We start from the raw sequence: 5,317 nt of genomic DNA, 5'->3' as shown, positions 1-5,317 counted from the left end.
TGGGTTAGGGACAGAACTGGCGGTTAGCTCAGGGGGTGTGAGTGGGTTGAGAAAAGAGGCTTTTCTCACACCCAACGGTCCGTTAGTCTCTTGTCTATCAGAATGCATGAACCTCGGTCAGCCTCCAGCCTCTCTGGCACTTGCAGCCTAGCACCCAGCCTCTGGGGTAAAAAATAAAATGAGGACAAGACATCTGGCTGCTGGTGGGGTGGGAGGCTTCTGATGCCCCTGGCTCCATTGGGGCCCCCTAGTGTCTTCAAGAAATGGGAACTTCCTCCATGAATGGCCAACCTAAATCCAACTAGCCCAAGCGTTATACACCTGAAATCCAGGCCCCAGACCAGAGGGAATGGGGCCCTAGGAGGAGGCTAGCTGAAGGAAATGGGTGGCCTTGGGGGGCTCCCTTGCCCCCTGGCTCTGTTAGCGTCATCACTGAGAAACATCTGTAAGCCAAGAAGTGTCCATGAGTGTCCCCTACGAGTGTCCAGGCCTCTGTCAGATCTATAAAGACTGGTTTCCGGATCCTTTCAAATAGATTATTTTTCTTCCTTTATAAGGATGTTACTGTGTTTTGTTTTTCTTTCTCCAAGCCACCCTATTTAAATTTCCTACATGGGATTTAAAGAGAGACAGACAGAGAGAGAAAGAGACTACAGAGTTAGGGTGGGGAGGCTATATATTTCAGTGACCAGGAGGAAAAAAAGAAAAGGCGTATGCATTTTTTTCAAGTTAATGTAAAAATTGAACATTTGAAAATTCTATAATGGGAAGTTGGTAAAATCATTCCAGGAACATGCTGGTTAGCCTAAACGCTTACTTCCTTTAGAGGGCAGACACCAGAACTTCTATGCAAAGAGGAGGCTAGATCACAAAATTCCCTTCCATCAGTATCTAATGAAATTAAATTTAAAAACGTTGTAAGAGCATAAAAAATATATTTCTTAGTATAAAGCAAAGAAGGAATGGGGCATAACAACATTCCATGAAACCTAAACGTGAATAGAATTTAACAAATGCATGACATTTACTGAGCCCTTCTATGTACGGGGCTCTCTTCAAACTATGTCTTATGTAAGAATGGATATTTGAAGCCAGAATGTTTGGTTCCAAATCCTCTGCAAAAAAATAAAAAAACAATAAAATAATAATAATAAGATTCTGGTTCATCTTAGAATGATACTTAACCACTCTCCCCTACTCACTCTGCCAAGAGGTCATCCATAGCCTGAGAAATAGTACTGCGGTTAGTTGGCAAAATGCTAAGAATTCTTGCTGTTGCTAGCCGGTCCTGAGATAGTGGGCAGGTGAGGTGGGTAACTCTGGAAAAAGAGAGAAAAATCCTTCAAGGTTGAAACACCTCTCTGCATCCAACATGGTCTTCACAGAGATCAAAGAAACCTACGGCACTCACAGCTTCCTGGGGTTCAAAACTGCTGCACCCCAAGAAGATATACCCAGTCAAATGCAGAAAACGGTGGCTGAGAACACTTTGCAATATTTCAGATAACCCTGTTGTGGAGACATATTTACCTGAGCAATTCTTTGGCCTCTTAGTTGAATTCAAGTTCACTTAAAAGTGACACTGCTGTATACCAGTGGCGCCTGGGTGGCTTAGTTGGTTAAGGGTCTGACTCTTGATATCAATAAGCTCAGGTTCATGAGTTTGAGCCCTGCATCAGGCTCCATGCTGACAGGGCGGAGCCTGTTTGGCATTCTTTCTCTCCCCTTTTCTCTCTCTGCTTCCTCCATGCTCTCCTCTCTCTCTCTCTCAAGTTAAATAAATTAACAACAACAAACAAGTGACACTGCTGTGGCCTGAATGTTTGTGACCCCAGAACTCATAGGTTGCAATCCCAACCTAACCTCGTGTTGATAATATGTGCAGAGAGAGCCTTGGGGAGGTAACGGGTCACGAGGGTGGACTCTTCCTGAAGGGGATTAGGGTCCTTGAAAAGGGAAGAAGAAATCCAAGGTCTCTCTGTTTGCCATGTGAGGACATGGTGAGAAGATACCAGCTATGAAGGGAAAGAGGCTTCGCGAGGTACCAATTCTGTTTGCAGCTTGATCTTGCACTTCCTGGCCTCCAGCACACTGAGAAAAGTATTTGTTTTTCAAGTCATCCAGCTATGATAGTTTCATTATAGCAAAGTGACTGGGACCAGTTAAACACCTTTTAATGTTTATTTCTGAGACAGAGAGAGAGAGAGAGAGAGAGAGAGAGAGAGACACTGAGTGTGAGCGGGCAAGGGGTAGAGAAAGAGGGAGACACAGAATCCAAACAGGCTCCAGAGTCCTAGCTGTCAGCACAGAGCCTGACGTGGAGCCCACAACCTGAGCCGAAGTCAGTCACTTAACCAACAGAGCCACCCAGGTGCCCCTAAAGACCTTTTAAATTAAAAATAGCACATGCAGTGTATATCCTTTCTTTTTTCTTTTATTTCCATCTATTGATGAACTGTATTGCTTTCATAAAAATAAGGAAGTTGTCCTACAAACAGAAGGTAGCACTTAACCATTCTTTAAAAAGAAAAATTAGGCNGGGCGCCCCAAGCATCTGACTCTTGATTTCAGCTCAGGTCATGATCTCATGGTCGTGAGATCCAGCCCGAGTCAGGCTCTGCTCTTGACAGTGAGGAGCCTGCTTGGGATTCTCTCTCCCCCTCCTTCTCTGCCCCTCCCCCACTTGTGTTCCTGCACACAGGCTCTCTCTCTCTTTCAAAATAAATAAGGAAAACTTAAAAAAATAATAATAATTTTCCCTCTTAGGCAGTCTTCCCTCAGTTTTCCCCCATCGTTCCACTGTTCCGATTTTGATTATACTTATTTCTCAGTGAAGTTCCTAAGACTCTGAACAAACTTGATTTCTAAACACAAAATGTTCTCAGCAACACCTTTAAAAGTGTCCTCCTTTGCACTTGTGTTTGTAATAATTCCGTTTTAAAATCTGATTTTAGTCCCTATTAAAACCCACGAGGAGGGACATATGAGGAAGCAAGGAAGAAAATGGGAAGGGAAGGGATCAACCATAAGGGCCCTCCAGATCTGAGCCAGTTTATTTTCCTGGAGGCTTTTATCACACACTACGGTGAAGAGTTACAGTCAGTGCACTTAAGTGTCCCCCTCCCACCCTAGAAGTCCCTTTGTTATGCAACGTAGAGCTTTTGGGGTGTCGGCGAGAAAAAGAGGCTTGGAGAAACCCTCAGGGGGTGAGGCCTGCCCCGTGTTCACCCTCCAGCTCTGTAAATAAAGAAAAGCCCCAGGGAGTCGTATCGACCACAGGCAGAGCCCGGTGGAGGCTGGAAGCAGCTGAAACAGCAGCAAATTCCAAATGAACAACCCCGGGGGGTGCGGGGTGGGGTGGAGGGGGAGACAGGGCCGGTGCGGCCGGCAAACCTCCTCCACCCAAGACCGCAGGGACCTCGGCCTGCAAATTCCCGGCCAGTGGGGGCCCGGCTGTTCCGCTCAGCTTCTCTCCTCCCACAGCTGCCGCCCTGCCCCCCGCCCAGACCCCTCGGCCCTCCTCCTCTGACGTCACCGCGTTGGGCCTGGGAAGGGAGGCCTGGGTGAGGGTCTGGAGAGGGGCGGAGAGAGACCGGGAACGAGTACTGACAGCCGTGCATGAAGAATGCCGTGTCTCTGGGACACCTGGGTGGCTCAGTGGACTGAGCCTCCGACTTGGGCTCAGGGCATCATCTCCCGGTTGGTGAGTCCCAGCCCCACGCGGGGCTCTGTGCTGACAGCTCAGAGCCTGGAGCCTGCTTCAGATTCTGCGTCTCCCTCTCTCTCTGTCCCTCCCCTGCTCACACAGACAGACAGACAGACACACACACACACACACACACACACACACACACACACTCTCTCTCTCTCTCTCTCTCTCAAAAATGAATAAACATTTAAAATAATAATAATAATAATAAAATAATGTGTCTCACACGTTATCACATGTGTTACAACAACCCTGAAAAGCACCGACGTTAAGTGGCAGTAAGAGCACACAGCCAAGTGTCCTGTGGGTAAGGTGTTCTACCCCCTACACTTCCTACCTGTAAAGAGAGGAAATTACCTGGGGGACAGAGGCGAACAAATGCAGAAGAGAGAAGAAGAGAAAGAGAAATACTGTAAGCACAAAAAGGGAGGTGGGATTCAGAACTGAGAGTGGCCTGCTGGATCCGGGGCGGAAAGGGAACTCGCGTGTCAAACTCGCTCAGAAATAATTGAAAGAGAAGCAGAGAAATGTGGGGACAGACGCAGAGGTCCAGGCGGTGAGACGGTCCGCTTTGCAGATGGGGCCCAAAAGCCAACGAATTTGGGCAACCTCCCGGAGTCGAAAAAAGTCAAGGAAGTGGATTCTCCTCCTAGAGTCTCCAGAAAACACACCCCAGCTACACCTTGATCTTAGCCAGTGGGTTCCTGACCTACAGAGGTGTAAGATGATAAATGAACTGTTTCAAGTCACCACATTTGTGGTCATTTCTTGTTGCAGACTCAGAAAGCGAATGTACTCCCAGCTGGTAAATGGCCCTGGACAGAGTCTAGGTTTTTAATGGTCACACCTTTCTTTCTCTCTCATGCCCAATATCTATCACCTATTTGTTGGTTAGTAAAATTGTTGACACCGTCGTGTTTTGATTTATAAAACAAAACACGGGCTGTTTTAAAATAATTCAAGGGTTATGAAGATGTGTATCAATTGCCAACTTCTCCACTCTTATCCCTGCCCTTTAAAATGTAAGCAATGCAGGGGCGCCTGGGTGGCTTAGTTGGTTAAGCGTCCGACTTTCGCTTAGGTCATGATCTCGCGGTTCGTGGGTTCGAGCCCCGCGTCGGGCTCTGTGCTGACTGCCAGCTCAGAGCCTGGAGCCTGTTTCAGTCTGTGACTCCCTCTCTCTCTGACCCTCCCCTGCTCACGCTGTCTCTCTCTCTCTCTCCTAGAAATAAATAAAACATTAAAAAAAAAATAAAATGTAAGCAATGCAAGATTGTTTTCTTCTCATAATGGTGTAATCACATGCTCCATTCTAATGAAACTTGATGCTTTTTATTAAAAAATGTATCTAGGACTCGTAGATTTAATTCCTCCTTAGAAATAACTGTGCATTGTTGACATAAAAATATATTATTATACATCAACTGCTCACCTGTTCATAAATAGTCTCAGATTTATTTTTGAACGAATTGCCCTAAAGCACTCCCTGGAAGGGTGCTGGGGTCTCCACCCGGGATTTGGAGCCGCATCTCCCAGCAGAAATTGACACAAAGCGAGGCCTCCGCGGTCCTGGGGCTGCGGGCCAGGCTCCGCCCCAGCGCTGCGGCC

General features: G+C 47.0%; 1 long non-coding RNA gene across 1 annotated transcript in view; it reads right to left on the bottom strand.

The window, feature by feature from the left end:
• Positions 1-1,214: 1,214 nt before the first annotated feature.
• The window catches only part of LOC144242943 (uncharacterized), a 4,644-nt gene continuing 541 nt past the window's right edge, over positions 1,215-5,317 (bottom strand). The window contains exon 3 of the long non-coding RNA XR_013338503.1: positions 1,215-1,319. This is a non-coding gene — a long non-coding RNA (uncharacterized LOC144242943). The remainder of the gene's footprint in view (positions 1,320-5,317) is intronic.

This window comes from Crocuta crocuta, unplaced genomic scaffold, assembly GCF_008692635.1.
Source record: "Crocuta crocuta isolate KB4526 unplaced genomic scaffold, BGI_CrCroc_1.0 scaffold128, whole genome shotgun sequence".
Lineage (NCBI taxonomy): Eukaryota > Metazoa > Chordata > Mammalia > Carnivora > Hyaenidae > Crocuta > Crocuta crocuta.
This window is presented reverse-complemented; position numbering and strand designations above follow the sequence as displayed.